Source organism: Aegilops tauschii, chromosome 1 (genome assembly GCF_002575655.3).
Source record: "Aegilops tauschii subsp. strangulata cultivar AL8/78 chromosome 1, Aet v6.0, whole genome shotgun sequence".
Taxonomy (NCBI): Eukaryota; Viridiplantae; Streptophyta; class Magnoliopsida; order Poales; family Poaceae; genus Aegilops; species Aegilops tauschii.
The window spans coordinates 33412245-33430177 of NC_053035.3; the positions used below are offsets into that span (position 1 = coordinate 33412245).

The window sequence follows — 17933 nt, forward strand, 5'->3', positions numbered from 1 at the left end:
GCGGTTGAACCGTGGTAAAACTCGTCGCCGTAGTTGAGCGGGAGCGGCCAAAGGAATGTGCAATCGTGTGTGTAGTGGAGCTGGGAGGGGCAAGCATAAGGGACGAAGACGGGGGCAACATGTCGGATGCGATCATACCAGCACTAAAGCACCGGATCCCATCAGAACTCCGAAGTTAAGCGTGCTTGGGCGAGAGTAGTACTAGGATGGGTGACCTCCTGGGAAGTCCTCGTGTTGCATTCCCTTTTTAATTTGTTTTGCACCGCGTGCAAAACAAAACGCACGAGCGCGACGTATGTTTAGCACGTTTTATTATTTTGCACGTTTACGGTAAGTTTTAGCTCGCTGCTCATTATTCACGCGTCTAGCGGCGGCAAGCGTGTTCTGAAAGGGGTCGAAACCATGGTAAATAGGCACTGGTGCGGTTGAACCGTGGTAAAACTCGTCTCCGTAGTTGAGCGGGAGCGGCCAAAGGAATGTGCAATCGTGTGTGTAGTGGAGCTGGGAGGGGCAAGCATAAGGGACGAAGACGGGGGCAACATGTCGGATGCGATCATACCAGCACTAAAGCACCGGATCCCATCAGAACTCCGAAGTTAAGCGTGCTTGGGCGAGAGTAGTACTAGGATGGGTGACCTCCTGGGAAGTCCTCGTGTTGCATTCCCTTTTTAATTTGTTTTGCACCGCGTGCAAAACAAAACGCACGAGCGCGACGTATGTTTAGCACGTTTTATTATTTTGCACGTTTACGGTAAGTTTTAGCTCGCTGCTCATTATTCACGCGTCTAGCGGCGGCAAGCGTGTTCTGAAAGGGGTCAAAACCATGGTAAATAGGCACTGGTGCGGTTGAACCGTGGTAAAACTCGTCTCCGTAGTTGAGCGGGAGCGGCCAAAGGAATGTGCAATCGTGTGTGTAGTGGAGCTGGGAGGGGCAAGCATAAGGGACGAAGACGGGGGCAACATGTCGGACGCGATCATACCAGCACTAAAGCACCGGATCCCATCAGAACTCCGAAGTTAAGCGTGCTTGGGCGAGAGTAGTACTAGGATGGGTGACCTCCTGGGAAGTCCTCGTGTTGCATTCCCTTTTTAATTTGTTTTGCACCGCGTGCAAAACAAAACGCACGAGCGCGACGTATGTTTAGCACGTTTTATTATTTTGCACGTTTACGGTAAGTTTTAGCTCGCTGCTCATTATTCACGCGTCTAGCGGCGGCAAGCGTGTTCTGAAAGGGGTCGAAACCATGGTAAATAGGCACTGGTGCGGTTGAACCGTGGTAAAACTCGTCTCCGTAGTTGAGCGGGAGCGGCCAAAGGAATGTGCAATCGTGTGTGTAGTGGAGCTGGGAGGGGCAAGCATAAGGGACGAAGACGGGGGCAACATGTCGGACGCGATCATACCAGCACTAAAGCACCGGATCCCATCAGAACTCCGAAGTTAAGCGTGCTTGGGCGAGAGTAGTACTAGGATGGGTGACCTCCTGGGAAGTCCTCGTGTTGCATTCCCTTTTTAATTTGTTTTGCACCGCGTGCAAAACAAAACGCACGAGCGCGACGTATGTTTAGCACGTTTTATTATTTTGCACGTTTACGGTAAGTTTTAGCTCGCTGCTCATTATTCACGCGTCTAGCGGCGGCAAGCGTGTTCTGAAAGGGGTCGAAACCATGGTAAATAGGCACTGGTGCGGTTGAACCGTGGTAAAACTCGTCTCCGTAGTTGAGCGGGAGCGGCCAAAGGAATGTGCAATCGTGTGTGTAGTGGAGCTGGGAGGGGCAAGCATAAGGGACGAAGACGGGGGTAACATGTCGGATGCGATCATACCAGCACTAAAGCACCGGATCCCATCAGAACTCCGAAGTTAAGCGTGCTTGGGCGAGAGTAGTACTAGGATGGGTGATCTCCTGGGAAGTCCTCGTGTTGCATTCCCTTTTTAATTTGTTTTGCACCGCGTGCAAAACAAAACGCACGAGCGCGACGTATGTTTAGCACGTTTTATTATTTTGCACGTTTACGGTAAGTTTTAGCTCGCTGCTCATTATTCACGCGTCTAGCGGCGGCAAGCGTGTTCTGAAAGGGGTCGAAACCATGGTAAATAGGCACTGGTGCGGTTGAACCGTGGTAAAACTCGTCTCCGTAGTTGAGCGGGAGCGGCCAAAGGAATGTGCAATCATGTGTGTAGTGGAGCTGGGAGGGGCAAGCATAAGGGACGAAGACGGGGGTAACATGTCGGATGCGATCATACCAGCACTAAAGCACCGGATCCCATCAGAACTCCGAAGTTAAGCGTGCTTGGGCGAGAGTAGTACTAGGATGGGTGACCTCCTGGGAAGTCCTCGTGTTGCATTCCCTTTGTAATTTGTTTTGCACCGCGTGCAAAACAAAACGCACGAGCGCGACGTATGTTTAGCACGTTTTATTATTTTGCACGTTTACGGTAAGTTTTAGCTCGCTGCTCATTATTCACGCGTCTAGCGGCGGCAAGCGTGTTCTGAAAGGGGTCGAAACCATGGTAAATAGGCACTGGTGCGGTTGAACCGTGGTAAAACTCGTCTCCGTAGTTGAGCGGGAGCGGCCAAAGGAATGTGCAATCGTGTGTGTAGTGGAGCTGGGAGGGGCAAGCATAAGGGACGAAGACGGGGGCAACATGTCGGATGCGATCATACCAGCACTAAAGCACCGGATCCCATCAGAACTCCGAAGTTAAGCGTGCTTGGGCGAGAGTAGTACTAGGATGGGTGACCTCCTGGGAAGTCCTCGTGTTGCATTCCCTTTTTAATTTGTTTTGCACCGCGTGCAAAACAAAACGCACGAGCGCGACGTATGTTTAGCACGTTTTATTATTTTGCACGTTTACGGTAAGTTTCAGCTCGCTGCTCATTATTCACGCGTCTAGCGGCGGCAAGCGTGTTCTGAAAGGGGTCGAAACCATGGTAAATAGGCACTGGTGCGGTTGAACCGTGGTAAAACTCGTCTCCGTAGTTGAGCGGGAGCGGCCAAAGGAATGTGCAATCGTGTGTGTAGTGGAGCTGGGAGGGGCAAGCATAAGGGACGAAGACGGGGGCAACATGTCGGATGCGATCATACCAGCACTAAAGCACCGGATCCCATCAGAACTCCGAAGTTAAGCGTGCTTGGGCGAGAGTAGTACTAGGATGGGTGACCTCCTGGGAAGTCCTCGTGTTGCATTCCCTTTTTAATTTGTTTTGCACCGCGTGCAAAACAAAACGCACGAGCGCGACGTATGTTTAGCACGTTTTATTATTTTGCACGTTTACGGTAAGTTTTAGCTCGCTGCTCATTATTCACGCGTCTAGCGGCGGCAAGCGTGTTCTGAAAGGGGTCGAAACCATGGTAAATAGGCACTGGTGCGGTTGAACCGTGGTAAAACTCGTCGCCGTAGTTGAGCGGGAGCGGCCAAAGGAATGTGCAATCGTGTGTGTAGTGGAGCTGGGAGGGGCAAGCATAAGGGACGAAGACGGGGGTAACATGTCGGATGCGATCATACCAGCACTAAAGCACCGGATCCCATCAGAACTCCGAAGTTAAGCGTGGTTGGGCGAGAGTAGTACTAGGATGGGTGACCTCCTGGGAAGTCCTCGTGTTGCATTCCCTTTTTAATTTGTTTTGCACCGCATGCAAAACAAAACGCACGAGCGCGACGTATGTTTAGCACGTTTTATTATTTTGCACGTTTACGGTAAGTTTTAGCTCGCTGCTCATTATTCACGCGTCTAGCGGCGGCAAGCGTGTTCTGAAAGGGGTCGAAACCATGGTAAATAGGCACTGGTGCGGTTGAACCGTGGTAAAACTCGTCGCCGTAGTTGAGCGGGAGCGGCCAAAGGAATGTGCAATCGTGTGTGTAGTGGAGCTGGGAGGGGCAAGCATAAGGGACGAAGACGGGGGCAACATGTCGGATGCGATCATACCAGCACTAAAGCACCGGATCCCATCAGAACTCCGAAGTTAAGCGTGCTTGGGCGAGAGTAGTACTAGGATGGGTGACCTCCTGGGAAGTCCTCGTGTTGCATTCCCTTTTTAATTTGTTTTGCACCGCGTGCAAAACAAAACGCACGAGCGCGACGTATGTTTAGCACGTTTTATTATTTTGCACGTTTACGGTAAGTTTTAGCTCGCTGCTCATTATTCACGCGTCTAGCGGCGGCAAGCGTGTTCTGAAAGGGGTCGAAACCATGGTAAATAGGCACTGGTGCGGTTGAACCGTGGTAAAACTCGTCTCCGTAGTTGAGCGGGAGCGGCCAAAGGAATGTGCAATCGTGTGTGTAGTGGAGCTGGGAGGGGCAAGCATAAGGGACGAAGACGGGGGCAACATGTCGGATGCGATCATACCAGCACTAAAGCACCGGATCCCATCAGAACTCCGAAGTTAAGCGTGCTTGGGCGAGAGTAGTACTAGGATGGGTGACCTCCTGGGAAGTCCTCGTGTTGCATTCCCTTTTTAATTTGTTTTGCACCGCGTGCAAAACAAAACGCACGAGCGCGACGTATGTTTAGCACGTTTTATTATTTTGCACGTTTACGGTAAGTTTTAGCTCGCTGCTCATTATTCACGCGTCTAGCGGCGGCAAGCGTGTTCTGAAAGGGGTCGAAACCATGGTAAATAGGCACTGGTGCGGTTGAACCGTGGTAAAACTCGTCTCCGTAGTTGAGCGGGAGCGGCCAAAGGAATGTGCAATCGTGTGTGTAGTGGAGCTGGGAGGGGCAAGCATAAGGGACGAAGACGGGGGCAACATGTCGGACGCGATCATACCAGCACTAAAGCACCGGATCCCATCAGAACTCCGAAGTTAAGCGTGCTTGGGCGAGAGTAGTACTAGGATGGGTGACCTCCTGGGAAGTCCTCGTGTTGCATTCCCTTTTTAATTTGTTTTGCACCGCGTGCAAAACAAAACGCACGAGCGCGACGTATGTTTAGCACGTTTTATTATTTTGCACGTTTACGGTAAGTTTTAGCTCGCTGCTCATTATTCACGCGTCTAGCGGCGGCAAGCGTGTTCTGAAAGGGGTCGAAACCATGGTAAATAGGCACTGGTGCGGTTGAACCGTGGTAAAACTCGTCTCCGTAGTTGAGCGGGAGCGGCCAAAGGAATGTGCAATCGTGTGTGTAGTGGAGCTGGGAGGGGCAAGCATAAGGGACGAAGACGGGGGCAACATGTCGGACGCGATCATACCAGCACTAAAGCACCGGATCCCATCAGAACTCCGAAGTTAAGCGTGCTTGGGCGAGAGTAGTACTAGGATGGGTGACCTCCTGGGAAGTCCTCGTGTTGCATTCCCTTTTTAATTTGTTTTGCACCGCGTGCAAAACAAAACGCACGAGCGCGACGTATGTTTAGCACGTTTTATTATTTTGCACGTTTACGGTAAGTTTTAGCTCGCTGCTCATTATTCACGCGTCTAGCGGCGGCAAGCGTGTTCTGAAAGGGGTCGAAACCATGGTAAATAGGCACTGGTGCGGTTGAACCGTGGTAAAACTCGTCTCCGTAGTTGAGCGGGAGCGGCCAAAGGAATGTGCAATCGTGTGTGTAGTGGAGCTGGGAGGGGCAAGCATAAGGGACGAAGACGGGGGTAACATGTCGGATGCGATCATACCAGCACTAAAGCACCGGATCCCATCAGAACTCCGAAGTTAAGCGTGCTTGGGCGAGAGTAGTACTAGGATGGGTGACCTCCTGGGAAGTCCTCGTGTTGCATTCCCTTTTTAATTTGTTTTGCACCGCGTGCAAAACAAAACGCACGAGCGCGACGTATGTTTAGCACGTTTTATTATTTTGCACGTTTACGGTAAGTTTTAGCTCGCTGCTCATTATTCACGCGTCTAGCGGCGGCAAGCGTGTTCTGAAAGGGGTCGAAACCATGGTAAATAGGCACTGGTGCGGTTGAACCGTGGTAAAACTCGTCTCCGTAGTTGAGCGGGAGCGGCCAAAGGAATGTGCAATCGTGTGTGTAGTGGAGCTGGGAGGGGCAAGCATAAGGGACGAAGACGGGGGCAACATGTCGGATGCGATCATACCAGCACTAAAGCACCGGATCCCATCAGAACTCCGAAGTTAAGCGTGCTTGGGCGAGAGTAGTACTAGGATGGGTGACCTCCTGGGAAGTCCTCGTGTTGCATTCCCTTTTTAATTTGTTTTGCACCGCGTGCAAAACAAAACGCACGAGCGCGACGTATGTTTAGCACGTTTTATTATTTTGCACGTTTACGGTAAGTTTTAGCTCGCTGCTCATTATTCACGCGTCTAGCGGCGGCAAGCGTGTTCTGAAAGGGGTCGAAACCATGGTAAATAGGCACTGGTGCGGTTGAACCGTGGTAAAACTCGTCTCCGTAGTTGAGCGGGAGCGGCCAAAGGAATGTGCAATCGTGTGTGTAGTGGAGCTGGGAGGGGCAAGCATAAGGGACGAAGACGGGGGTAACATGTCGGATGCGATCATACCAGCACTAAAGCACCGGATCCCATCAGAACTCCGAAGTTAAGCGTGCTTGGGCGAGAGTAGTACTAGGATGGGTGACCTCCTGGGAAGTCCTCGTGTTGCATTCCCTTTTTAATTTGTTTTGCACCGCGTGCAAAACAAAACGCACGAGCGCGACGTATGTTTAGCACGTTTTATTATTTTGCACGTTTACGGTAAGTTTTAGCTCGCTGCTCATTATTCACGCGTCTAGCGGCGGCAAGCCTGTTCTGAAAGGGGTCGAAACCATGGTAAATAGGCACTGGTGCGGTTGAACCGTGGTAAAACTCGTCTCCGTAGTTGAGCGGGAGCGGCCAAAGGAATGTGCAATCGTGTGTGTAGTGGAGCTGGGAGGGGCAAGCATAAGGGACGAAGACGGGGGCAACATGTCGGATGCGATCATACCAGCACTAAAGCACCGGATCCCATCAGAACTCCGAAGTTAAGCGTGCTTGGGCGAGAGTAGTACTAGGATGGGTGACCTCCTGGGAAGTCCTCGTGTTGCATTCCCTTTTTAATTTGTTTTGCACCGCGTGCAAAACAAAACGCACGAGCGCGACGTATGTTTAGCACGTTTTATTATTTTGCACGTTTACGGTAAGTTTTAGCTCGCTGCTCATTATTCACGCGTCTAGCGGCGGCAAGCGTGTTCTGAAAGGGGTCGAAACCATGGTAAATAGGCACTGGTGCGGTTGAACCGTGGTAAAACTCGTCTCCGTAGTTGAGCGGGAGCGGCCAAAGGAATGTGCAATCGTGTGTGTAGTGGAGCTGGGAGGGGCAAGCATAAGGGACGAAGACGGGGGCAACATGTCGGATGCGATCATACCAGCACTAAAGCACCGGATCCCATCAGAACTCCGAAGTTAAGCGTGCTTGGGCGAGAGTAGTACTAGGATGGGTGACCTCCTGGGAAGTCCTCGTGTTGCATTCCCTTTTTAATTTGTTTTGCACCGCGTGCAAAACAAAACGCACGAGCGCGACGTATGTTTAGCACGTTTTATTATTTTGCACGTTTACGGTAAGTTTTAGCTCGCTGCTCATTATTCACGCGTCTAGCGGCGGCAAGCGTGTTCTGAAAGGGGTCGAAACCATGGTAAATAGGCACTGGTGCGGTTGAACCGTGGTAAAACTCGTCTCCGTAGTTGAGCGGGAGCGGCCAAAAGAATGTGCAATCGTGTGTGTAGTGGAGCTGGGAGGGGCAAGCATAAGGGACGAAGACGGGGGCAACATGTCGGATGCGATCATACCAGCACTAAAGCACCGGATCCCATCAGAACTCCGAAGTTAAGCGTGCTTGGGCGAGAGTAGTACTAGGATGGGTGACCTCCTGGGAAGTCCTCGTGTTGCATTCCCTTTTTAATTTGTTTTGCACCGCGTGCAAAACAAAACGCACGAGCGCGACGTATGTTTAGCACGTTTTATTATTTTGCACGTTTACGGTAAGTTTTAGCTCGCTGCTCATTATTCACGCGTCTAGCGGCGGCAAGCGTGTTCTGAAAGGGGTCGAAACCATGGTAAATAGGCACTGGTGCGGTTGAACCGTGGTAAAACTCGTCTCCGTAGTTGAGCGGGAGCGGCCAAAGGAATGTGCAATCGTGTGTGTAGTGGAGCTGGGAGGGGCAAGCATAAGGGACGAAGACGGGGGCAACATGTCGGATGCGATCATACCAGCACTAAAGCACCGGATCCCATCAGAACTCCGAAGTTAAGCGTGCTTGGGCGAGAGTAGTACTAGGATGGGTGACCTCCTGGGAAGTCCTCGTGTTGCATTCCCTTTTTAATTTGTTTTGCACCGCGTGCAAAACAAAACGCACGAGCGCGACGTATGTTTAGCACGTTTTATTATTTTGCACGTTTACGGTAAGTTTTAGCTCGCTGCTCATTATTCACGCGTCTAGCGGCGGCAAGCGTGTTCTGAAAGGGGTCGAAACCATGGTAAATAGGCACTGGTGCGGTTGAACCGTGGTAAAACTCGTCTCCGTAGTTGAGCGGGAGCGGCCAAAGGAATGTGCAATCGTGTGTGTAGTGGAGCTGGGAGGGGCAAGCATAAGGGACGAAGACGGGGGTAACATGTCGGATGCGATCATACCAGCACTAAAGCACCGGATCCCATCAGAACTCCGAAGTTAAGCGTGCTTGGGCGAGAGTAGTACTAGGATGGGTGACCTCCTGGGAAGTCCTCGTGTTGCATTCCCTTTTTAATTTGTTTTGCACCGCGTGCAAAACAAAACGCACGAGCGCGACGTATGTTTAGCACGTTTTATTATTTTGCACGTTTACGGTAAGTTTTAGCTCGCTGCTCATTATTCACGCGTCTAGCGGCGGCAAGCGTGTTCTGAAAGGGGTCGAAACCATGGTAAATAGGCACTGGTGCGGTTGAGCCGTGGTAAAACTCGTCTCCGTAGTTGAGCGGGAGCGGCCAAAGGAATGTGCAATCGTGTGTGTAGTGGAGCTGGGAGGGGCAAGCATAAGGGACGAAGACGGGGGTAACATGTCGGATGCGATCATACCAGCACTAAAGCACCGGATCCCATCAGAACTCCGAAGTTAAGCGTGCTTGGGCGAGAGTAGTACTAGGATGGGTGACCTCCTGGGAAGTCCTCGTGTTGCATTCCCTTTTTAATTTGTTTTGCACCGCGTGCAAAACAAAACGCACGAGCGCGACGTATGTTTAGCACGTTTTATTATTTTGCACGTTTACGGTAAGTTTTAGCTCGCTGCTCATTATTCACGCGTCTAGCGGCGGCAAGCGTGTTCTGAAAGGGGTCGAAACCATGGTAAATAGGCACTGGTGCGGTTGAACCGTGGTAAAACTCGTCTCCGTAGTTGAGCGGGAGCGGCCAAAGGAATGTGCAATCGTGTGTGTAGTGGAGCTGGGAGGGGCAAGCATAAGGGACGAAGACGGGGGTAACATGTCGGATGCGATCATACCAGCACTAAAGCACCGGATCCCATCAGAACTCCGAAGTTAAGCGTGCTTGGGCGAGAGTAGTACTAGGATGGGTGACCTCCTGGGAAGTCCTCGTGTTGCATTCCCTTTTTAATTTGTTTTGCACCGCGTGCAAAACAAAACGCACGAGCGCGACGTATGTTTAGCACGTTTTATTATTTTGCACGTTTACGGTAAGTTTTAGCTCGCTGCTCATTATTCACGCGTCTAGCGGCGGCAAGCGTGTTCTGAAAGGGGTCGAAACCATGGTAAATAGGCACTGGTGCGGTTGAACCGTGGTAAAACTCGTCTCCGTAGTTGAGCGGGAGCGGCCAAAGGAATGTGCAATCGTGTGTGTAGTGGAGCTGGGAGGGGCAAGCATAAGGGACGAAGACGGGGGTAACATGTCGGATGCGATCATACCAGCACTAAAGCACCGGATCCCATCAGAACTCCGAAGTTAAGCGTGCTTGGGCGAGAGTAGTACTAGGATGGGTGACCTCCTGGGAAGTCCTCGTGTTGCATTCCCTTTTTAATTTGTTTTGCACCGCGTGCAAAACAAAACGCACGAGCGCGACGTATGTTTAGCACGTTTTATTATTTTGCACGTTTACGGTAAGTTTTAGCTCGCTGCTCATTATTCACGCGTCTAGCGGCGGCAAGCGTGTTCTGAAAGGGGTCGAAACCATGGTAAATAGGCACTGGTGCGGTTGAACCGTGGTAAAACTCGTCTCCGTAGTTGAGCGGGAGCGGCCAAAGGAATGTGCAATCGTGTGTGTAGTGGAGCTGGGAGGGGCAAGCATAAGGGACGAAGACGGGGGTAACATGTCGGATGCGATCATACCAGCACTAAAGCACCGGATCCCATCAGAACTCCGAAGTTAAGCGTGCTTGGGCGAGAGTAGTACTAGGATGGGTGACCTACTGGGAAGTCCTCGTGTTGCATTCCCTTTTTAATTTGTTTTGCACCGCGTGCAAAACAAAACGCACGAGCGCGACGTATGTTTAGCACGTTTTATTATTTTGCACGTTTACGGTAAGTTTTAGCTCGCTGCTCATTATTCACGCGTCTAGCGGCGGCAAGCGTGTTCTGAAAGGGGTCGAAACCATGGTAAATAGGCACTGGTGCGGTTGAACCGTGGTAAAACTCGTCTCCGTAGTTGAGCGGGAGCGGCCAAAGGAATGTGCAATCGTGTGTGTAGTGGAGCTGGGAGGGGCAAGCATAAGGGACGAAGACGGGGGTAACATGTTGGATGCGATCATACCAGCACTAAAGCACCGGATCCCATCAGAACTCCGAAGTTAAGCGTGCTTGGGCGAGAGTAGTACTAGGATGGGTGACCTCCTGGGAAGTCCTCGTGTTGCATTCCCTTTTTAATTTGTTTTGCACCGCGTGCAAAACAAAACGCACGAGCGCGACGTATGTTTAGCACGTTTTATTATTTTGCACGTTTACGGTAAGTTTTAGCTCGCTGCTCATTATTCACGCGTCTAGCGGCGGCAAGCGTGTTCTGAAAGGGGTCGAAACCATGGTAAATAGGCACTGGTGCGGTTGAACCGTGGTAAAACTCGTCTCCGTAGTTGAGCGGGAGCGGCCAAAGGAATGTGCAATCGTGTGTGTAGTGGAGCTGGGAGGGGCAAGCATAAGGGACGAAGACGGGGGTAACATGTCGGATGCGATCATACCAGCACTAAAGCACCGGATCCCATCAGAACTCCGAAGTTAAGCGTGCTTGGGCGATGGGTGACCTCCTGGGAAGTCCTCGTGTTGCATTCCCTTTTTAATTTGTTTTGCACCGCGTGCAAAACAAAACGCACGAGCGCGACGTATGTTTAGCACGTTTTATTATTTTGCACGTTTACGGTAAGTTTTAGCTCGCTGCTCATTATTCACGCGTCTAGCGGCGGCAAGCGTGTTCTGAAAGGGGTCGAAACCATGGTAAATAGGCACTGGTGCGGTTGAACCGTGGTAAAACTCGTCTCCGTAGTTGAGCGGGAGCGGCCAAAGGAATGTGCAATCGTGTGTGTAGTGGAGCTGGGAGGGGCAAGCATAAGGGACGAAGACGGGGGTAACATGTCGGATGCGATCATACCAGCACTAAAGCACCGGATCCCATCAGAACTCCGAAGTTAAGCGTGCTTGGGCGAGAGTAGTACTAGGATGGGTGACCTCCTGGGAAGTCCTCGTGTTGCATTCCCTTTTTAATTTGTTTTGCACCGCGTGCAAAACAAAACGCACGAGCGCGACGTATGTTTAGCACGTTTTATTATTTTGCACGTTTACGGTAAGTTTTAGCTCGCTGCTCATTATTCACGCGTCTAGCGGCGGCAAGCGTGTTCTGAAAGGGGTCGAAACCATGGTAAATAGGCACTGGTGCGGTTGAACCGTGGTAAAACTCGTCTCCGTAGTTGAGCGGGAGCGGCCAAAGGAATGTGCAATCGTGTGTGTAGTGGAGCTGGGAGGGGCAAGCATAAGGGACGAAGACGGGGGTAACATGTCGGATGCGATCATACCAGCACTAAAGCACCGGATCCCATCAGAACTCCGAAGTTAAGCGTGCTTGGGCGAGAGTAGTACTAGGATGGGTGACCTCCTGGGAAGTCCTCGTGTTGCATTCCCTTTTTAATTTGTTTTGCACCGCGTGCAAAACAAAACGCACGAGCGCGACGTATGTTTAGCACGTTTTATTATTTTGCACGTTTACGGTAAGTTTTAGCTCGCTGCTCATTATTCACGCGTCTAGCGGCGGCAAGCGTGTTCTGAAAGGGGTCGAAACCATGGTAAATAGGCACTGGTGCGGTTGAACCGTGGTAAAACTCGTCTCCGTAGTTGAGCGGGAGCGGCCAAAGGAATGTGCAATCGTGTGTGTAGTGGAGCTGGGAGGGGCAAGCATAAGGGACGAAGACGGGGGTAACATGTCGGATGCGATCATACCAGCACTAAAGCACCGGATCCCATCAGAACTCCGAAGTTAAGCGTGCTTGGGCGAGAGTAGTACTAGGATGGGTGACCTCCTGGGAAGTCCTCGTGTTGCATTCCCTTTTTAATTTGTTTTGCACCGCGTGCAAAACAAAACGCACGAGCGCGACGTATGTTTAGCACGTTTTATTATTTTGCACGTTTACGGTAAGTTTTAGCTCGCTGCTCATTATTCACGCGTCTAGCGGCGGCAAGCGTGTTCTGAAAGGGGTCGAAACCATGGTAAATAGGCACTGGTGCGGTTGAACCGTGGTAAAACTCGTCTCCGTAGTTGAGCGGGAGCGGCCAAAGGAATGTGCAATCGTGTGTGTAGTGGAGCTGGGAGGGGCAAGCATAAGGGACGAAGACGGGGGTAACATGTCGGATGCGATCATACCAGCACTAAAGCACCGGATCCCATCAGAACTCCGAAGTTAAGCGTGCTTGGGCGAGAGTAGTACTAGGATGGGTGACCTCCTGGGAAGTCCTCGTGTTGCATTCCCTTTTTAATTTGTTTTGCACCGCGTGCAAAACAAAACGCACGAGCGCGACGTATGTTTAGCACGTTTTATTATTTTGCACGTTTACGGTAAGTTTTAGCTCGCTGCTCATTATTCACGCGTCTAGCGGCGGCAAGCGTGTTCTGAAAGGGGTCGAAACCATGGTAAATAGGCACTGGTGCGGTTGAACCGTGGTAAAACTCGTCTCCGTAGTTGAGCGGGAGCGGCCAAAGGAATGTGCAATCGTGTGTGTAGTGGAGCTGGGAGGGGCAAGCATAAGGGACGAAGACGGGGGTAACATGTCGGATGCGATCATACCAGCACTAAAGCACCGGATCCCGTCAGAACTCCGAAGTTAAGCGTGCTTGGGCGATGGGTGACCTCCTGGGAAGTCCTCGTGTTGCATTCCCTTTTTAATTTGTTTTGCACCGCGTGCAAAACAAAACGCACGAGCGCGACGTATGTTTAGCACGTTTTATTATTTTGCACGTTTACGGTAAGTTTTAGCTCGCTGCTCATTATTCACGCGTCTAGCGGCGGCAAGCGTGTTCTGAAAGGGGTCGAAACCATGGTAAATAGGCACTGGTGCGGTTGAACCGTGGTAAAACTCGTCTCCGTAGTTGAGCGGGAGCGGCCAAAGGAATGTGCAATCGTGTGTGTAGTGGAGCTGGGAGGGGCAAGCATAAGGGACGAAGACGGGGGTAACATGTCGGATGCGATCATACCAGCACTAAAGCACCGGATCCCATCAGAACTCCGAAGTTAAGCGTGCTTGGGCGAGAGTAGTACTAGGATGGGTGACCTCCTGGGAAGTCCTCGTGTTGCATTCCCTTTTTAATTTGTTTTGCACCGCGTGCAAAACAAAACGCACGAGCGCGACGTATGTTTAGCACGTTTTATTATTTTGCACGTTTACGGTAAGTTTTAGCTCGCTGCTCATTATTCACGCGTCTAGCGGCGGCAAGCGTGTTCTGAAAGGGGTCGAAACCATGGTAAATAGGCACTGGTGCGGTTGAACCGTGGTAAAACTCGTCTCCGTAGTTGAGCGGGAGCGGCCAAAGGAACGTGCAATCGTGTGTGTAGTGGAGCTGGGAGGGGCAAGCATAAGGGACGAAGACGGGGGTAACATGTCGGATGCGATCATACCAGCACTAAAGCACCGGATCCCATCAGAACTCCGAAGTTAAGCGTGCTTTGGCGAGAGTAGTACTAGGATGGGTGACCTCCTGGGAAGTCCTCGTGTTGCATTCCCTTTTTAATTTGTTTTGCACCGCGTGCAAAACAAAACGCACGAGCGCGACGTATGTTTAGCACGTTTTATTATTTTGCACGTTTACGGTAAGTTTTAGCTCGCTGCTCATTATTCACGCGTCTAGCGGCGGCAAGCGTGTTCTGAAAGGGGTCGAAACCATGGTAAATAGGCACTGGTGCGGTTGAACAGTGGTAAAACTCGTCTCCGTAGTTGAGCGGGAGCGGCCAAAGGAATGTGCAATCGTGTGTGTAGTGGAGCTGGGAGGGGCAAGCATAAGGGACGAAGACGGGGGTAACATGTCGGATGCGATCATACCAGCACTAAAGCACCGGATCCCATCAGAACTCCGAAGTTAAGCGTGCTTGGGCGAGAGTAGTACTAGGATGGGTGACCTCCTGGGAAGTCCTCGTGTTGCATTCCCTTTTTAATTTGTTTTGCACCGCGTGCAAAACAAAACGCACGAGCGCGACGTATGTTTAGCACGTTTTATTATTTTGCACGTTTACGGTAAGTTTTAGCTCGCTGCTCATTATTCACGCGTCTAGCGGCGGCAAGCGTGTTCTGAAAGGGGTCGAAACCATGGTAAATAGGCACTGGTGCGGTTGAACCGTGGTAAAACTCGTCTCCGTAGTTGAGCGGGAGCGGCCAAAGGAATGTGCAATCGTGTGTGTAGTGGAGCTGGGAGGGGCAAGCATAAGGGACGAAGACGGGGGTAACATGTCGGATGCGATCATACCAGCACTAAAGCACCGGATCCCATCAGAACTCCGAAGTTAAGCGTGCTTGGGCGAGAGTAGTACTAGGATGGGTGACCTCCTGGGAAGTCCTCGTGTTGCATTCCCTTTTTAATTTTTTTTGCACCGCGTGCAAAACAAAACGCACGAGCGCGACGTATGTTTAGCACGTTTTATTATTTTGCACGTTTACGGTAAGTTTTAGCTCGCTGCTCATTATTCACGCGTCTAGCGGCGGCAAGCGTGTTCTGAAAGGGGTCGAAACCATGGTAAATAGGCACTGGTGCGGTTGAACCGTGGTAAAACTCGTCTCCGTAGTTGAGCGGGAGCGGCCAAAGGAATGTGCAATCGTGTGTGTAGTGGAGCTGGGAGGGGCAAGCATAAGGGACGAAGACGGGGGTAACATGTCGGATGCGATCATACCAGCACTAAAGCACCGGATCCCATCAGAACTCCGAAGTTAAGCGTGCTTGGGCGAGAGTAGTACTAGGATGGGTGACCTCCTGGGAAGTCCTCGTGTTGCATTCCCTTTTTAATTTGTTTTGCACCGCGTGCAAAACAAAACGCACGAGCGCGACGTATGTTTAGCACGTTTTATTATTTTGCACGTTTACGGTAAGTTTTAGCTCGCTGCTCATTATTCACGCGTCTAGCGGCGGCAAGCGTGTTCTGAAAGGGGTCGAAACCATGGTAAATAGGCACTGGTGCGGTTGAACCGTGGTAAAACTCGTCTCCGTAGTTGAGCGGGAGCGGCCAAAGGAATGTGCAATCGTGTGTGTAGTGGAGCTGGGAGGGGCAAGCATAAGGGACGAAGACGGGGGTAACATGTCGGATGCGATCATACCAGCACTAAAGCACCGGATCCCATCAGAACTCCGAAGTTAAGCGTGCTTGGGCGAGAGTAGTACTAGGATGGGTGACCTCCTGGGAAGTCCTCGTGTTGCATTCCCTTTTTAATTTTTTTTGCACCGCGTGCAAAACAAAACGCACGAGCGCGACGTATGTTTAGCACGTTTTATTATTTTGCACGTTTACGGTAAGTTTTAGCTCGCTGCTCATTATTCACGCGTCTAGCGGCGGCAAGCGTGTTCTGAAAGGGGTCGAAACCATGGTAAATAGGCACTGGTGCGGTTGAACCGTGGTAAAACTCGTCTCCGTAGTTGAGCGGGAGCGGCCAAAGGAATGTGCAATCGTGTGTGTAGTGGAGCTGGGAGGGGCAAGCATAAGGGACGAAGACGGGGGTAACATGTCGGATGCGATCATACCAGCACTAAAGCACCGGATCCCATCAGAACTCCGAAGTTAAGCGTGCTTTGGCGAGAGTAGTACTAGGATGGGTGACCTCCTGGGAAGTCCTCGTGTTGCATTCCCTTTTTAATTTGTTTTGCACCGCGTGCAAAACAAAACGCACGAGCGCGACGTATGTTTAGCACGTTTTATTATTTTGCACGTTTACGGTAAGTTTTAGCTCGCTGCTCATTATTCACGCGTCTAGCGGCGGCAAGCGTGTTCTGAAAGGGGTCGAAACCATGGTAAATAGGCACTGGTGCGGTTGAACAGTGGTAAAACTCGTCTCCGTAGTTGAGCGGGAGCGGCCAAAGGAATGTGCAATCGTGTGTGTAGTGGAGCTGGGAGGGGCAAGCATAAGGGACGAAGACGGGGGTAACATGTCGGATGCGATCATACCAGCACTAAAGCACCGGATCCCATCAGAACTCCGAAGTTAAGCGTGCTTGGGCGAGAGTAGTACTAGGATGGGTGACCTCCTGGGAAGTCCTCGTGTTGCATTCCCTTTTTAATTTGTTTTGCACCGCGTGCAAAACAAAACGCACGAGCGCGACGTATGTTTAGCACGTTTTATTATTTTGCACGTTTACGGTAAGTTTTAGCTCGCTGCTCATTATTCACGCGTCTAGCGGCGGCAAGCGTGTTCTGAAAGGGGTCGAAACCATGGTAAATAGGCACTGGTGCGGTTGAACCGTGGTAAAACTCGTCTCCGTAGTTGAGCGGGAGCGGTCAAAGGAATGTGCAATCGTGTGTGTAGTGGAGCTGGGAGGGGCAAGCATAAGGGACGAAGACGGGGGTAACATGTCGGATGCGATCATACCAGCACTAAAGCACCGGATCCCATCAGAACTCCGAAGTTAAGCGTGCTTGGGCGAGAGTAGTACTAGGATGGGTGACCTCCTGGGAAGTCCTCGTGTTGCATTCCCTTTTTAATTTGTTTTGCACCGCGTGCAAAACAAAACGCACGAGCGCGACGTATGTTTAGCACGTTTTATTATTTTGCACGTTTACGATAAGTTTTAGCTCGCTGCTCATTATTCACGCGTCTAGCGGCGGCAAGCGTGTTCTGAAAGGGGTCGAAACCATGGTAAATAGGCACTGGTGCGGTTGAACCGTGGTAAAACTCGTCTCCGTAGTTGAGCGGGAGCGGCCAAAGGAATGTGCAATCGTGTGTGTAGTGGAGCTGGGAGGGGCAAGCATAAGGGACGAAGACGGGGGTAACATGTCGGATGCGATCATACCAGCACTAAAGCACCGGATCCCATCAGAACTCCGAAGTTAAGCGTGCTTGGGCGATGGGTGACCTCCTGGGAAGTCCTCGTGTTGCATTCCCTTTTTAATTTGTTTTGCACCGCGTGCAAAACAAAACGCACGAGCGCGACGTATGTTTAGCACGTTTTATTATTTTGCACGTTTACGGTAAGTTTTAGCTCGCTGCTCATTATTCACGCGTCTAGCGGCGGCAAGCGTGTTCTGAAAGGGGTCGAAACCATGGTAAATAGGCACTGGTGCGGTTGAACCGTGGTAAAACTCGTCTCCGTAGTTGAGCGGGAGCGGCCAAAGGAATGTGCAATCGTGTGTGTAGTGGAGCTGGGAGGGGCAAGCATAAGGGACGAAGACGGGGGTAACATGTCGGATGCGATCATACCAGCACTAAAGCACCGGATCCCATCAGAACTCCGAAGTTAAGCGTGCTTGGGCGAGAGTAGTACTAGGATGGGTGACCTCCTGGGAAGTCCTCGTGTTGCATTCCCTTTTTAATTTGTTTTGCACCGCGTGCAAAACAAAACGCACGAGCGCGAC

General features: G+C 51.2%; 40 non-coding genes and 3 pseudogenes across 40 annotated transcripts; all 43 read left to right on the forward strand.

Annotated features, from left to right (window-relative positions):
- Positions 1 to 124: 124 nt before the first annotated feature.
- On the forward strand, positions 125 to 243 carry LOC141040220 (5S ribosomal RNA). The gene has a single exon (XR_012201124.1). It is a non-coding gene; the product is annotated as a 5S ribosomal RNA (ribosomal RNA).
- A 302-nt stretch (positions 244 to 545) lies between these two features.
- Positions 546 to 664, forward strand: LOC141040221 (5S ribosomal RNA). Its single transcript, XR_012201125.1, has one exon. It is a non-coding gene; the product is annotated as a 5S ribosomal RNA (ribosomal RNA).
- A 302-nt stretch (positions 665 to 966) lies between these two features.
- On the forward strand, positions 967 to 1085 carry LOC141039383 (5S ribosomal RNA). Its single transcript, XR_012200311.1, has one exon. It is a non-coding gene; the product is annotated as a 5S ribosomal RNA (ribosomal RNA).
- A 302-nt stretch (positions 1086 to 1387) lies between these two features.
- On the forward strand, positions 1388 to 1506 carry LOC141039384 (5S ribosomal RNA). Its single transcript, XR_012200312.1, has one exon. It is a non-coding gene; the product is annotated as a 5S ribosomal RNA (ribosomal RNA).
- Positions 1507 to 1808: 302 nt separating this feature from the next.
- Positions 1809 to 1927, forward strand: LOC141040563 (5S ribosomal RNA). Its single transcript, XR_012201466.1, has one exon. It is a non-coding gene; the product is annotated as a 5S ribosomal RNA (ribosomal RNA).
- Positions 1928 to 2229: 302 nt separating this feature from the next.
- LOC141040222 (5S ribosomal RNA) lies at positions 2230 to 2348 on the forward strand. The gene has a single exon (XR_012201126.1). It is a non-coding gene; the product is annotated as a 5S ribosomal RNA (ribosomal RNA).
- A 302-nt stretch (positions 2349 to 2650) lies between these two features.
- LOC141040223 (5S ribosomal RNA) lies at positions 2651 to 2769 on the forward strand. Its single transcript, XR_012201127.1, has one exon. It is a non-coding gene; the product is annotated as a 5S ribosomal RNA (ribosomal RNA).
- Positions 2770 to 3071: 302 nt separating this feature from the next.
- LOC141040224 (5S ribosomal RNA) lies at positions 3072 to 3190 on the forward strand. Its single transcript, XR_012201128.1, has one exon. It is a non-coding gene; the product is annotated as a 5S ribosomal RNA (ribosomal RNA).
- Positions 3191 to 3492: 302 nt separating this feature from the next.
- Positions 3493 to 3611, forward strand: LOC141039577 (5S ribosomal RNA). Its single transcript, XR_012200506.1, has one exon. It is a non-coding gene; the product is annotated as a 5S ribosomal RNA (ribosomal RNA).
- A 302-nt stretch (positions 3612 to 3913) lies between these two features.
- On the forward strand, positions 3914 to 4032 carry LOC141040225 (5S ribosomal RNA). Its single transcript, XR_012201129.1, has one exon. It is a non-coding gene; the product is annotated as a 5S ribosomal RNA (ribosomal RNA).
- Positions 4033 to 4334: 302 nt separating this feature from the next.
- Positions 4335 to 4453, forward strand: LOC141040226 (5S ribosomal RNA). Its single transcript, XR_012201130.1, has one exon. It is a non-coding gene; the product is annotated as a 5S ribosomal RNA (ribosomal RNA).
- A 302-nt stretch (positions 4454 to 4755) lies between these two features.
- On the forward strand, positions 4756 to 4874 carry LOC141039385 (5S ribosomal RNA). The gene has a single exon (XR_012200313.1). It is a non-coding gene; the product is annotated as a 5S ribosomal RNA (ribosomal RNA).
- Positions 4875 to 5176: 302 nt separating this feature from the next.
- On the forward strand, positions 5177 to 5295 carry LOC141039386 (5S ribosomal RNA). Its single transcript, XR_012200314.1, has one exon. It is a non-coding gene; the product is annotated as a 5S ribosomal RNA (ribosomal RNA).
- A 302-nt stretch (positions 5296 to 5597) lies between these two features.
- Positions 5598 to 5716, forward strand: LOC141040227 (5S ribosomal RNA). Its single transcript, XR_012201131.1, has one exon. It is a non-coding gene; the product is annotated as a 5S ribosomal RNA (ribosomal RNA).
- Positions 5717 to 6018: 302 nt separating this feature from the next.
- Positions 6019 to 6137, forward strand: LOC141040228 (5S ribosomal RNA). The gene has a single exon (XR_012201132.1). It is a non-coding gene; the product is annotated as a 5S ribosomal RNA (ribosomal RNA).
- A 302-nt stretch (positions 6138 to 6439) lies between these two features.
- On the forward strand, positions 6440 to 6558 carry LOC141040229 (5S ribosomal RNA). The gene has a single exon (XR_012201133.1). It is a non-coding gene; the product is annotated as a 5S ribosomal RNA (ribosomal RNA).
- Positions 6559 to 6860: 302 nt separating this feature from the next.
- LOC141040231 (5S ribosomal RNA) lies at positions 6861 to 6979 on the forward strand. The gene has a single exon (XR_012201135.1). It is a non-coding gene; the product is annotated as a 5S ribosomal RNA (ribosomal RNA).
- A 302-nt stretch (positions 6980 to 7281) lies between these two features.
- LOC141040232 (5S ribosomal RNA) lies at positions 7282 to 7400 on the forward strand. The gene has a single exon (XR_012201136.1). It is a non-coding gene; the product is annotated as a 5S ribosomal RNA (ribosomal RNA).
- A 302-nt stretch (positions 7401 to 7702) lies between these two features.
- LOC141040233 (5S ribosomal RNA) lies at positions 7703 to 7821 on the forward strand. Its single transcript, XR_012201137.1, has one exon. It is a non-coding gene; the product is annotated as a 5S ribosomal RNA (ribosomal RNA).
- Positions 7822 to 8123: 302 nt separating this feature from the next.
- Positions 8124 to 8242, forward strand: LOC141040234 (5S ribosomal RNA). Its single transcript, XR_012201138.1, has one exon. It is a non-coding gene; the product is annotated as a 5S ribosomal RNA (ribosomal RNA).
- A 302-nt stretch (positions 8243 to 8544) lies between these two features.
- Positions 8545 to 8663, forward strand: LOC141040235 (5S ribosomal RNA). The gene has a single exon (XR_012201139.1). It is a non-coding gene; the product is annotated as a 5S ribosomal RNA (ribosomal RNA).
- A 302-nt stretch (positions 8664 to 8965) lies between these two features.
- On the forward strand, positions 8966 to 9084 carry LOC141040236 (5S ribosomal RNA). The gene has a single exon (XR_012201140.1). It is a non-coding gene; the product is annotated as a 5S ribosomal RNA (ribosomal RNA).
- Positions 9085 to 9386: 302 nt separating this feature from the next.
- LOC141040237 (5S ribosomal RNA) lies at positions 9387 to 9505 on the forward strand. The gene has a single exon (XR_012201141.1). It is a non-coding gene; the product is annotated as a 5S ribosomal RNA (ribosomal RNA).
- A 302-nt stretch (positions 9506 to 9807) lies between these two features.
- LOC141040238 (5S ribosomal RNA) lies at positions 9808 to 9926 on the forward strand. The gene has a single exon (XR_012201142.1). It is a non-coding gene; the product is annotated as a 5S ribosomal RNA (ribosomal RNA).
- Positions 9927 to 10228: 302 nt separating this feature from the next.
- On the forward strand, positions 10229 to 10347 carry LOC141040519 (5S ribosomal RNA). Its single transcript, XR_012201422.1, has one exon. It is a non-coding gene; the product is annotated as a 5S ribosomal RNA (ribosomal RNA).
- A 302-nt stretch (positions 10348 to 10649) lies between these two features.
- On the forward strand, positions 10650 to 10768 carry LOC141040239 (5S ribosomal RNA). The gene has a single exon (XR_012201143.1). It is a non-coding gene; the product is annotated as a 5S ribosomal RNA (ribosomal RNA).
- A 302-nt stretch (positions 10769 to 11070) lies between these two features.
- On the forward strand, positions 11071 to 11175 carry LOC141040151 (5S ribosomal RNA; annotated as a pseudogene).
- Positions 11176 to 11477: 302 nt separating this feature from the next.
- On the forward strand, positions 11478 to 11596 carry LOC141040240 (5S ribosomal RNA). The gene has a single exon (XR_012201144.1). It is a non-coding gene; the product is annotated as a 5S ribosomal RNA (ribosomal RNA).
- A 302-nt stretch (positions 11597 to 11898) lies between these two features.
- Positions 11899 to 12017, forward strand: LOC141040242 (5S ribosomal RNA). The gene has a single exon (XR_012201146.1). It is a non-coding gene; the product is annotated as a 5S ribosomal RNA (ribosomal RNA).
- A 302-nt stretch (positions 12018 to 12319) lies between these two features.
- LOC141040243 (5S ribosomal RNA) lies at positions 12320 to 12438 on the forward strand. The gene has a single exon (XR_012201147.1). It is a non-coding gene; the product is annotated as a 5S ribosomal RNA (ribosomal RNA).
- A 302-nt stretch (positions 12439 to 12740) lies between these two features.
- On the forward strand, positions 12741 to 12859 carry LOC141040244 (5S ribosomal RNA). Its single transcript, XR_012201148.1, has one exon. It is a non-coding gene; the product is annotated as a 5S ribosomal RNA (ribosomal RNA).
- Positions 12860 to 13161: 302 nt separating this feature from the next.
- On the forward strand, positions 13162 to 13266 carry LOC141040153 (5S ribosomal RNA; annotated as a pseudogene).
- Positions 13267 to 13568: 302 nt separating this feature from the next.
- LOC141040245 (5S ribosomal RNA) lies at positions 13569 to 13687 on the forward strand. The gene has a single exon (XR_012201149.1). It is a non-coding gene; the product is annotated as a 5S ribosomal RNA (ribosomal RNA).
- Positions 13688 to 13989: 302 nt separating this feature from the next.
- LOC141039537 (5S ribosomal RNA) lies at positions 13990 to 14108 on the forward strand. The gene has a single exon (XR_012200466.1). It is a non-coding gene; the product is annotated as a 5S ribosomal RNA (ribosomal RNA).
- Positions 14109 to 14410: 302 nt separating this feature from the next.
- Positions 14411 to 14529, forward strand: LOC141040246 (5S ribosomal RNA). Its single transcript, XR_012201150.1, has one exon. It is a non-coding gene; the product is annotated as a 5S ribosomal RNA (ribosomal RNA).
- Positions 14530 to 14831: 302 nt separating this feature from the next.
- LOC141040247 (5S ribosomal RNA) lies at positions 14832 to 14950 on the forward strand. The gene has a single exon (XR_012201151.1). It is a non-coding gene; the product is annotated as a 5S ribosomal RNA (ribosomal RNA).
- A 302-nt stretch (positions 14951 to 15252) lies between these two features.
- On the forward strand, positions 15253 to 15371 carry LOC141040248 (5S ribosomal RNA). Its single transcript, XR_012201152.1, has one exon. It is a non-coding gene; the product is annotated as a 5S ribosomal RNA (ribosomal RNA).
- A 302-nt stretch (positions 15372 to 15673) lies between these two features.
- LOC141040249 (5S ribosomal RNA) lies at positions 15674 to 15792 on the forward strand. Its single transcript, XR_012201153.1, has one exon. It is a non-coding gene; the product is annotated as a 5S ribosomal RNA (ribosomal RNA).
- A 302-nt stretch (positions 15793 to 16094) lies between these two features.
- LOC141039538 (5S ribosomal RNA) lies at positions 16095 to 16213 on the forward strand. The gene has a single exon (XR_012200467.1). It is a non-coding gene; the product is annotated as a 5S ribosomal RNA (ribosomal RNA).
- Positions 16214 to 16515: 302 nt separating this feature from the next.
- Positions 16516 to 16634, forward strand: LOC141040250 (5S ribosomal RNA). Its single transcript, XR_012201154.1, has one exon. It is a non-coding gene; the product is annotated as a 5S ribosomal RNA (ribosomal RNA).
- Positions 16635 to 16936: 302 nt separating this feature from the next.
- On the forward strand, positions 16937 to 17055 carry LOC141040251 (5S ribosomal RNA). Its single transcript, XR_012201155.1, has one exon. It is a non-coding gene; the product is annotated as a 5S ribosomal RNA (ribosomal RNA).
- A 302-nt stretch (positions 17056 to 17357) lies between these two features.
- On the forward strand, positions 17358 to 17462 carry LOC141040152 (5S ribosomal RNA; annotated as a pseudogene).
- Positions 17463 to 17764: 302 nt separating this feature from the next.
- On the forward strand, positions 17765 to 17883 carry LOC141040253 (5S ribosomal RNA). The gene has a single exon (XR_012201157.1). It is a non-coding gene; the product is annotated as a 5S ribosomal RNA (ribosomal RNA).
- The last annotated feature ends 50 nt before the right edge of the window (positions 17884 to 17933 follow it).